Source organism: Coturnix japonica, chromosome 1, assembly GCF_001577835.2.
Source record: "Coturnix japonica isolate 7356 chromosome 1, Coturnix japonica 2.1, whole genome shotgun sequence".
NCBI classification, from domain to species: domain Eukaryota; kingdom Metazoa; phylum Chordata; class Aves; order Galliformes; family Phasianidae; genus Coturnix; species Coturnix japonica.
In genome coordinates, this window is record NC_029516.1 from 75,300,534 (window position 1) to 75,312,832 (window position 12,299).

General features: G+C 42.4%; 1 long non-coding RNA gene across 1 annotated transcript in view; it reads right to left on the reverse strand.

Annotated features, from left to right (window-relative positions):
- The window catches only part of LOC107320504, a 258,990-nt gene extending 249,605 nt beyond the window's left edge, over positions 1-9,385 (reverse strand). The window contains exon 1 of the long non-coding RNA XR_004308968.1: positions 8,794-9,385. This is a non-coding gene — a long non-coding RNA (uncharacterized LOC107320504). The remainder of the gene's footprint in view (positions 1-8,793) is intronic.
- Positions 9,386-12,299: the final 2,914 nt, after the last annotated feature.

Sequence of the window (12,299 nt, forward strand, 5' to 3'; positions counted from 1 at the left end):
AACAACTACAAAAAAGGTTCTTAAGTCTCTACTCACACAACAAGCACATTTGATAGAGGCACCAGGCTGCTTTATTACATATATGTATATTGGGAAGACTTCATTTTTAAAGCATCTACTTATCACCAACTTTAAAATCCTTCTTTGTCCCAGAGGTAGCTGCCATCCAAGGTACTGAGTCGTTCCTTCCACCTTTTAGTTTTTCCAGACTCTGCTGTAGGGTCACAGGAGGGAAGAGCTAACACCCAATTACCCAAAAACACTGGCAGTAACACACCACTCTTCCAGCCAAGATCTCCCTGATGGATGACATGTCCCAGGAACTGTTCCATTATTTTAGATAGTTACTTGGAATCTGTGGCCAGATGGCAATTGCAGGATAATAGTTGGCAAACTTGTACGTGTCTTCACTTGTTTCAAGGTAGAGAAAGACAGTTTCCAGAAATAGAGTGATAAGAATAGCAGGGATGAGTATGAGAAGACATTTTCTAATGGCTGCCTGCCTTCGTTATGTGTTTGCCACAAAAATCAAGGTAGGAATCTTTGACAAGTTGGCTGTTTGCATTTTGGCTGTGCTCTTTTAGCAATTATACTTAACGTCTGATTTTAAGTCTATACATTTAAATAAGCTGCCAGAAATAACCTTGGCCATACTTACTGTAGATTTTTCCTCTACAGACATCACCTTGTGGTCTGTTTCACATCTGAGGCTTTATTAATTACTAACTTTGTTACTGCAAAGAGCAGAAGTGTTATCAGCTGGGCACTATTGCTTACTGCTGAAGTGATATCAATCAGAAACAATAGAGACCTGGCATAAATTGTGACATAAATTCTACTGCCCTTTGTGGCTGAGTTTTAAAGTCAAGGGAGTGCTTGTAAAAGACATCTTTGTCTCCCATCCCATCCCTACATCGTATTCTGGCATCACAGTGTAATAGCTAAAAAAGCCAGAGTAAAAGGCAGTCTGCAAAGAAAGCACCAACACTAAGTAAAACCATAGGCACCTGCACTGAGTGCTTTCATTGTCTAGGCCATGTCTGACATTCAACATCCCAACATTTTAAGCAACCATTAAGAAAAGATTCATTCACAGCTCTCTGGAAACTCTCTACTCAGTTTTGGGATAATCCCTAGCGCAAAGCCATTTAAAAGAAAATATTATTTGAAAAAGGAACTGTGGAATTCACATTAGGAATAAAGATCTGCTTTAACTTTGGCACCAGTAAGAATGAGCAGGATCCTGGTTCAGAAATGTACCTTTGCAAGACCACACCTGAGCTAAAGCATATTAGTTTACATTTATCTATGGTTATTTAGTCTTTGACTTTATATAAACTAGAAAGTAAAAGCCAAGAAGAAGTGTCTAAGCACAACAACCAGCATCTCCTCCTTCTCCTGGGAAGTTGCTTTCTCTCCACCACTGAATGCTTACACCATCACATGGCCTGAACCAGAGTTCTGGAAGCCAAACCCAGATGGAATACCTACAGGGAGAACAAACAAAGGCTGGAGTGCTTGACACCCTGTCGCAGCCAGGCCTCCAGCTTGCACCCTGCTGTCTAAGACAGCACTTCTGATTGCTGGTCTGTGTTCAACAACCTGATGCTTTAAAGCTGAAACCATTTCCTTGGAGAACAGCGCTATTTAATCCCAGTTGTTCCCCTCTCATGTAGAAGTGAAGTGTTTTATTGCAGATTCTGCAACAACAGGCAGAACCCGGGGAGTCTCATTTGACTTCCCCTCCCCCACCCTCCTTCATACAGCATTAGCACTTCAGGACTGAAGCAAGGCTTCTGCCAGTGTAGCAGTACGCACTTCAAGAACAGAAAGAAAACTAACATAGGACTGAGTGTCAGGCACTATGGTGCCAAACAGAAGTACTCATTGAGTTGCTTCTTAATAGCATATATTATAAAATAGAAAATGCTTCTGAAAAAGCATTCAAATGATAATTTTCTGGTGTGGTTGTACACCATGTTCAGCCTGTGCATCTGTGTGTGTGCTCGGAGGAGCACAAGAAATGCAAAGAGCAAACAGCGGAGCTTTGCTGTTCGCATCTCTCTCCACAATGCCCAGCTGGCAGTTTGTGAGGGGACAGAAAGGCATACCAGACAAAAACAGAAGGGGGAGAAGCTATGTAGCTACCTACTTCACCAACCAGATATCAGAATAACAAGTTGTAAGTCAGAATAAGGAAGGGTACAAAAGACAAAACTGGCACAACCTTGGACCCAAATCTATGTGCTAAGTCTCAGCTGCTAACATAAGAAACTTGTGTGTTTGGCTCTAGATCTTGGTTAGTTATTATATGTGTGTCAGGCCTACAGCATCCTTCAGGTCTCACACAAGATACAGAACAACTGACAAATACATCCACTCATGTCTTGCTGGCTCAGCTCGTACGAGCAATTCCCAATGTTTGTAAATGTTCTCTAGTAATATTCCCTAAAACAATTATAATAACAATGATCCGGTATATTAAGAGAAAACACTTCAAGTATTAATACATCAGCCTGTTACTCTTCTCTCATCTACAGCTGAAACTAGAAACCAACATGATCATCATTTTGCAGCCCCAAGGAAGACTGGAGATGTGCTCTACAAGCATGCAAATAAATAGCCTTGCACCAACTAATCTACATTTAAAAGAGACAAAACAGGGATAAAGAGTGGATGATTTGCTTGAAAAGCAAGATTTGTTCACATCCATTTAGTAGAGCAGGAAGAGAACTCAGTACTTCCTGCTTCCTTTTTCTGGCTACTTAATGCCATTCTGCTTATCAGGTGCTTAGGATAGTTCTCAGTATATTAAGAATTATCCTGGAATATTCTGCAACCACAGTGAAATCATTTGGTTTTCACTCAAGATTCAGACTGATGGCATTTTAACCATCAGAAAAAATAGGGTTGGACAGTTCCCTCTGCTTTGTTAGCAGTGAAGATGTGATTAGGTGGCCCACGTTTAGAAACCACCTGCTCTCAGTGACATGTACCAGATTTGTGAGCTGTAGCAGCTCATAATTAAAGGCAGCTTTAAGAAAGGGAGGGAAAATGGCATCATGCTTACTCTCTCAGGATAACGCAGAAAAACTGGCAGGCTGAGCCTGCAGAGTGGTTAAAATGCCTCAGCTCCCATTCACAATCCTCTGAGCCTTTCACTTTGGCTTAAAGAATTATAGCCATCTCATGCTTGTCAAACAAGGGAAGGGAAGGTTGGAGGTGCCCATGGGTCTGGAGGCAGGAGCACATTACAGCTGCTACCTGGTCACACCTGCCTGAAGCCCTCCTAGGAGCATGTGTTACACCACAGCAGCAGGGAAAGCCCAGAAAAAAACCAAGATATGTGACTCTTCCTGCACAAATACAACATATTAACAGCTAGAGCCTCAGCATAAGAGGTCTTGGTGAAAATTACTTTTCTTCCCCCTGGAAACCCTTACAGCAGTCTTGGATGCAACTTTCTCAAAGATGTAACTGTATGGTCTGTACTTCTTGCTGATCTCCATTACCAAGAATGGCCAGTGAGTCATTCTTCATCTTTGAGCACTGTCCCTGAAGGCACTGCACCAACTTCTTCATCAAGAAGCAAACCACCATCCATAGTAACTCTGCAGCAGTTCAAAACTTCAAGTAAGAATTATATGACTTCATTGTTTTAAACTTCACTTGTATTTTTATACACTTAACAGCATTAATTCTTATTAGATAGATGATAACACTACAAATTGTAAGTGGTGATATTAAGAATGAATTTAATAAGGAGCCGTGTTACTAAAGCTAAATGAAAAAGTGAGCTTAAACTTTATTTTTCCAGTGCCTGTGTAATCATTTCATAGTCTCCCAGCAAGCTGAAAGGCAGCGACCTTCATATAATAGTTAAATAATTTGGTGCAGAGGCAATTTTTAGACCAGTCTTGGATACTGAGCTAGAAAAAAAAAAATCTTTTGTGTGCTCACTATTCATTCAGTTTGCCAACAGGGTTGCAGCAGGACTTGGAAAAACAAAGCAAAAGGAACTCCAAACTTAGGAAAGGCCCTCCTAAACTGAGATCAAGGTTTCCAGAGGCTGGTTTAATAATGTGCTTCAGGGCAGTAGCTGACATTCAAGTCTAATGGGGACACATGGGGACACTAAAGCATTTTTCAGGAGAACAGTGTAGTACACTTACACAAAACTCCTTCATTAATACGGTAGCCTTAGAAATATTCATCCCCTTTATTACAGCTAAGTTGCAAAGTACAAACTTACTTTCCAGGGGTTATATATATATATGTGTGTGTGTGTGTATGTGTGTGTGTACTGTGTACTCCACAGTACATACACACATATGTACTGTGGAGAATATTTTGCTAACAAAAGGTGCCAGATAACCTCTCTGACAACAGAAGCCTCAGACCAACAAATGACATATCAATTGCATGGCCCTGTTATACTGTCATGACATATAAACCATGACATATATAACCATGACATATACAAAGGACAAAGGGAGATTATATATACAGATGACTTGTTCCAGGGCAGTTTTGAAGAGGAGGAATTAAAAAGGGCTGTTGAAGCAGTACAGTGGACTTCTCCCAACTTCTTCATAATGACAGATCATCCAGTTTCCCTTTTACAGGTGAGCTTAGCTTTGCACAAGAGATGGAGAGCTCTTTATAGAGTTCTTACTTGCAAAGCTAAAATAGCCATCAGCGCAAATGCAATAATAAGGGTGAGAAAAAAAAACAAACACACTTCCATGGAACATCTTCACTGACTTTTTTTAAACCTGTGCTCGGCACCAAACCACCTAGTCACACCAGTACTAATTAAGCTTCAGAGCTGACACCCTGCTGACCAGGGGAAATTCTGCAGTGCTCATGAGGAAAACATGTAAGTAGCCAGCACAGGAAGACAACTAAAGATAACTTTTCTCAGTGTTAGAGACAACTGCATTCACCACTGATAGGTCTTATCTAAGCAGAGCAGACGTGGCCCAAACTTCAGAGTTAGATCTGCAGAGAAATCTCACTACACCTTAAAGCTAGACATAGAAGGAGATAGCACTGCAGTCTGTATCAGTGCCCGAGAGTGACATGGATATTTGGGACATACCATGAAGAGATAATGGAATTGACTGTGAAACATAGCAGGAAAACACTCTGAGTTGTTCTAGAGTGAACTGCACGTGCTTCATGAGAGAAAGACTTTTATCTTACATGAAGTATTACGTTCGGCCTCACTTCCACAAAACCAAAACCAAGAGTGCAAATAGCAAGTGATCCAAGTCATTATTTCTCCCTGATGAGTTCTGCAACTAGTATTACAGGATCTCGACTGCAAGCAAGTTCTTCCATGCCACCCATAACCAGACAGCTCCATGCATCTCTAAACATGGGAAATTCAGGTAAGCAACTGTGAAAGAACACAAAATAGAAAAGTAAATCTCATGAACAAAGAACATGGAAACAATGTAGTTTGGAGTTTCTCTGCCTTTATCTAGTAACACTGGATCCATCTTCTTACTCATTGTCCTTATAAAATATCTCATAACTAGAACACAATTTCATAGTAACGGGCTGAGTATCACACCTCTATTCAGGGGAAAAATGGCAGCCACATCCACTAGGGCCTGTACACCTACCTGAGGAGGTCTAGTACCTGTCCCAGACACTCTCAGTGTCTGTGGCTTTCAGGGTTACAGAGAACAGTGTTTCTTCTGCTTTCCCTACAAGGCCATCAAGCTAATACATCTTACTACCAGGAAAATGGAAGAAAATGAAGGTGAACAGTCCATTTGTAAATCCCACTACTGACATGACTGTGCACTCTCTTCAGCAGTCCATGATATTGCTTTCAAAGGATAGCCATCCAAATGCCAAAACTAAATCAGTAGCAAGTGGCTTCTGCTTGGGAATTTCCACAGAGATGCCTGACTGAAAAAAAACTGAGCTCCCTTCTCCCTTGTTGGCACAGGGTAGCATGAAATGCAATACCTGGATTTTAAACTTCCCCAGGGCTGCATGTTCCAAAGACAGATGGTTTCTAAATTCTGTAAACAATAGTTTGGATCAGAGAGATTTAAAGAGCATATTTTAACAGCAGGCAGTTTCAAAATACAAATTAAAGCTATGCTCAGCATTTAGAACCTGAGATTTAGTTCAATCCATTCCTACAAGCTGAACCATTCTTTCCTGTAAAACACTTTTTGCTTTATGTTGGTTTAAGATAAGCAGAAATAAAGCCCCATGGTATAACAATTCCACTGAGATAAATGAGCCTGGAGATTAGTGAAGTCAAGGGCAGCTACTGACTTCTCTCCTTTCTCAAAAGATGCAATGCCAGCTCCTCTTCAGGCTGCAGAGATGACTGGCTCAGGGGGATGTTACCTCAGCTTAACGCAGTGATGGATGGTGCTCCTGCTCCAACAGCCTTTGTCTGCCAGCTGGCTGAGATACCATATACACAGTGAACCACACCACTCAGTGTGTCTCTATTGAATACAATTTCCTTACTTCTCTCTTCACTTCCAATCTATTCACATTAGTTTCTGCGGCACATTGAATGCCTAGAAACTGCAGTTTGAGATTAAAAAGGTGGGAATCAGTGATGCAGCGCTGATTGTGACGTGGGCTGGAACATTTGCTCACATGCAAGGCTGGGTGGCTTACTTCTTTCACAGCATGGTTTTCAGAGCTGAGATGAAGCGTCTTCTTGAGCTTCAGCAGTGGCTCCCTCTGGCCAGTGCTGGACTGAATGCCTTTATAAATCAGATACAAACTACAATTTCCACACCCTAAGGCCCCTGAAGTATAGGATGCCCCTATACTTGTGTGCCCCGGTGGCACATGCTGTAGGAATGCTGCGTTGCAACACTGGAGGCCCTGGGTACGAATCCCCCCTGTGGCACAAGTGGTAGAAGTGCTGCTCTGCTACACAGGAGGCTGGAATCCCAGGGGGTTGGACTCAATGATCTCTAAGGTCCCTTCCAACCCGCACGAGACTATGAGATGCCCAGCAAGCGAACTCAGAAAAACACAGCCCCCAGTACAGAAAGGCCTTCAAAAAAATATCCAGAGAAGGGAAAACTGAAATACAATTTTACATACTTTGTCAGAAGGCAAAGCTAACAAAGTACAATTTGTTTAACTTCAGGTACCCAAAAGCTGCCTTGATGATTAAAGATTTTAACTAGATGAATCATTAATGCAGTGTTCCAAAAGGCAACTGGAAATACAGTATTACTTTGAGGACACAGGTTCTTTCCCCTGTTAAATCATGCCAAAAGCCAAGGAGTCCCTTGAGACTTTCACTGGGCACAGGAGCATCAGCCAGCACCTGGCCAGAATGTGCCTTTTCAAGCAAACTAACCAAGCAATTTGCCCACAGCTGACTATAAATGCTGTTACCTACCATTAGTGTAGCAGGTGTGTTTTCACCAGGTTTCAGGCAACTTACTTAATAGTCTGATCACAGAATGTACTAGCAAATCAATACATCCTTACTAATAACAATAAGTATTATGGCACTAAAGAGGTAGGTATAAACTACTATTTTTGCTTTTCCAGAGAGTTCTAAGAGGCCAGCATCTTTTCTAGGACCCATGAAATATATATATGAACTTAATGCATTTGATGGTATCTGGTGATTTCACATCAGGAGTTTGCTAGGACTGCAGAACTTTTGGTGCTCTGTAGATATTTGCATAATAATAAAACTAGCATAACAATGCAAGCCTACAGTAATTGCTGCTGAAATCACAGATTGCTTTAGTAGAATTTTCTCTTCTATACATCTGCACTATCCCAGGCAGGAAGTAATTGGTGTCTTTTTGGAGGTGGTTGAAAGAATTAAAATCTCATATTCATCTTTCATTGTTACATTCCTGAAGGTCAGTGCCCATGAAAAAGACAACTTTATAGCAAATTCCCTACATATATCAAGCTGTCACACAGTAACATTTGTTCTTATGCAAAGATGTGAAGTGAAATAGGGTTGGCACCCTGAGCCATGAGTGGGGTTACAGCATCAGACACCAAATGCACAGCGCTGCTTCCCATGAGTATACAAAACCCACCAGCAGCTGGAACAGCTGTGCTTTGCAACGGAGCTCAAGATCTTCAAGTAAAATCACGAACATTTGCTATTGCTCTTAAAAAACAACAACAACCATTTTCTCTGAAGAGCAGTGACAGGACATTCATTAAATGCTCATGCATTCCACCCACTGACAGCAGACAGAGATACAAGGCAGTATGTATTCATGCATGTAGTTACCAGCAGATAACTTGACCACAACAAAAAGCGGAAAACAAAAACATCACATACAGCTTTCTCATGCCCCCACACTTAGCAGCTAGACATGGGTTTGGCCATTAGCCAGCCACACCATACCGCACAGCCTGTCGGCAATGCAGCAGCTCATTCCAGCAGCAACCCCTGTTAGAACCTTTATGAAAGACTTGCATGCAAGGTGCTGCATTATGGGAGAACTTGATGGACTCATTTGATTTGGCAACAGTAGGGATTACATGCAACAGTAACTGGCAGCATTGGTGCCATCAGCACAGTTAGCCTGGGCACTGGTGCAAAGACATTCACTCCTTGGCATCACAGCTCCTCCCCAGCATTGCATCTCTGTATTTGAAAAACAAGAAAACCCCAATGCTGTGTGTGGTTTGGGGAGGAAGGAGGGTGTTGTACATCAAGAGAAGCCCATCTGGTACAAATACTTGGTAAACAGGCTCATCATTTCAGAAAAGGCTAATACGTAATATCAGAGAAAGTCAGGATCATCTCCACCTTACCAGAAATCAAGGCACAAAGCGTAACATCCAAGAAGCACAAGAAAGTTCAAGAGAATAGTCCTCTCCCTGGCAAAGCAAACCTACAGCTCTCCTGTCACCATCTTGTCCATTTCCCACAAGCTCCTCACGTTCCTATGCTGCAGAGCAGGTGAGCATCCCCCATCACAGAACGATGGGCTCACTTGAGCAGGAAAACTGGATTCTGTTTTCACTCAGCACTCATCCCTCTCTTTCAGAGGGGAAGGCACACCTCACTTGTGCAAACAAATAGAAGCTAGCTTTACTCTAGTTTCTCTTGGGTTTTGCAGCATCACATCACAGTCATGAAGAACTTCGTACTACCACCAAAGCTGGCAAGTAACAAGTCAGACATTTCTGACAGTGCCCCAGATGGGGCGATGCCTGTATTACAATGCAGTCACTGCAGGACAACTGCAAAGCAGGCATGCCCTGAGCAGCAAGGAAGGTGCTGCTCCTTTTGCTTCTCTTTTCGTGGGTAAGACTCTGAACCTGGTCAACTTCATCAAATTCATTCTCATACAGAAAAGAGCAAGTCACGGAGAAGGGATGCTAGCTCATGGAAATGCGTGTGCTGAGTTCAGTTTGCTTCTTCCCTTTTAGCGCATTCTGTATGCAGCATAGGCTGCACAGCCTGATTACTGAAAGGAACAAGCTGAACTGATTTAGCAATAGCATAGCTTGAAGGCACAGTAAATGCAATGCTAGCTGTTCAGATAGGAACAGAGGGGAACCAACAGCACACTTGGGTATTCGTGCAGACAGTTTGGGCAGTTGCTGTTCTATTTTTACTGTCGTTGGGGGCTACTGTTCAATCCGTTCAATAGCTCATCTGCATTACTCAGACGCATTCTATGACACCGCTCTGGGTAAGCACCACCACGGTCTACTCTGCATCACGTACGGCTGCGGGAGCCTCCGAGCAAAGAAAGGCAGAGGAGGATTGCTGCCTGTCAGCAAGAGAAATAAAGGAGCCAGAGCTCGATTAAGCATCTGGAAAATTACTGCAGCCTCACAGCTTTTGCTGCTTGCTCCCCGGGATGAGTCATCGCCGGTTGCCCTGGCAACAGCTATTTTCTTCCTCCTGCTGCTGATCAATTTTGTCTGTATGAAGGTCTCCTGAAAGCGGGAGCTGCACAGATAATGCAACAAAGTCACGAAACTCTTATCGAGGAGCATTTGCATTTTGAATGCGCTCGTCTTAGGCCCTAAAGTAACAGGAATAGTTGGGGCAAAGGAGGAGAGAGAAAACACTGTTTTATTCAACCTGCATATCGTATCCATGACAGGCAGGGTTGACAAAGAATCTACTACCATTACCGCCAAGTAATACCTATAAATAAAACATAACGTCTCGTCCTAGAAATCTACATAAGATATTCAACATCCATGTCAGTTGCTCCATAACCTAAGTCATGCTCTGAAGCAGGCATTTGCACCACCATTTTCCAGCTCACAGCCATAGAACTGAGCACTGAGCTGAGGTTTCCAGGCCCTGCCCTTATCTCCCATGCTGACAGGCAGAATAAGCCCAGGCAAGTAATTTCATCTTGGAAAAAATCCTATTCGCCACCTTTCAAGTGCAAAGATACGGCTGAAAAGGGATGAAATATTGTTGCTTAGCAATACTTAAGACCTAAAACAACACCTATTGAAATTAACACTCTCCCCCGTCCCTCTGAGGTAAATGCAGATGGATGCCAGTTGAAACAAGGAAGCCCAAGTCCCCATCTACTGTGATGCTATCACAAATTCTACTGAATATTTTCAGTGAAGTTAGTCTGATATCCCTTGTTTTCACCTCCTCCTTTTTATGCCCTGAGTGAACATACCCTGAAGGCAGCTTAAAATGGCTGCTGGATAGGAGCCTGACCTCACTAGATCAGGGAAACGAATGGCACAGACACACTTTGCCTGAGATTAGCTACAGGAATGCAAAAAGCTACAGATAAAGCAATCCCCCCAGTGCGGCAGAAAAGAAAGTCAGTGAGGGCAGCACTTGTGGTGCAGGCAGGGAGGAGACTGTGAATTAACATGGAAAACAATGTTGACCCCAGACTGTGCGTGCTCAAATCATAGGCACTTGAACCAGGAACGTGAGCCCTTCCGCCTCTCATATGGCTCCCATTTCAGTTATCCATTCATATCAGCTAGAGTTAACACACTGGAGGTGCCAATTTGGGGCCAATCATGGACTGAACAAAGATCAATAGTATGGTGGATTTGAAGCACTTCTGCTTGACTCAGTTTCCCTTGTGGGGTTTCAGAAGCAACATAGGCATATAAAGGCCTGAACAGCTTACATATTACTTACATACCAGTCTTTCTTCAAAATCCACTACCTGAAGGAAGAACAGTCACCTTGTATCCAAGGGCAAGTCAATCCTCTGATATTTCCTTCTCCAGCCAACATTCATGGTAGCATTTAATAAAAAGTCTACAGAAGAGCAGGTAAGCGATTACTTTGGTGAAGAGCCATTGCCTGAGCCTCACTGTAGCTGCCTGCCCCACAGACAGAATACAGAAGGCATTAGGTTAAAAAATGTTCTCCTGAAGATTCTGTTAGCAAAGGGCAGATGGCACATGCAAAAAAAAAAAGGGAAGGCTGAGAATCCCAGAACTAGAGCAGAGGATGGGAATGGCAGCAGACTGTTCAGTGACCCAAAGGAGTCAGCAAGGAGGAAGCCCTGCAAAATGTAAGACAACCTGATTGGCTTTGTGTAGCACTTTGGCGTATAAATTTGAAGAGATCACGCAAGCTTCCAGGCTTTTGGGTCCCATACAAAGGTGCTGGACTAATTTGCTAACTATAACCAGCTTAAGCCTAATAAGCCCTTCTAGATCAAGCTGAAGAGGATGACAGTCAACAGGCATCTTTGCAAAAGATAATTTGCTAGGATGATACAAGTATGTTATTATTACTGTTAAGCATTAGTTCCTTGTGCATACAAACAACTTTCATTACCTGCACATTTTTTTCTGATGTTACTTGGAATTTATACTGATGTTACTTGGAATTCATCTCTTGGAATACCTACAGAGAATTACAGTAGAAACAGTATAAATTCTAACACTGTAATTAAAGTGCTAATGTTCTGCTAGAAAGTAGACAGAAATTGAAGTTATGTCAGAAGCAATAAAGCTACCAGTGAGGATGAGGAAAGCAAACAAGAATAAGTCATCCTATACCAAGTGCATGCTGATGCACACTCCAGATGTTCCCATGTGATTTTGAAAATACACCCAGTAGTACCTTTATTACTTACAATATTAAGATTACATGTCAGGAGTAGATTACCCAAAGCCTTCACTAAATTCACATAGGTGAGTAATGCTGAAAACATGGGACCTTGTTTGGTGCAAGTCTGCATGGACAAACATGGTTTCACTGCCTAGGGCTTAGGGGGAAGTTCACATTCATAGGCTGGATGAAACCTTTTGGGGGCATCTTCTTCAACTTGCTGCTTAACGCATAATCTGTTGTGATG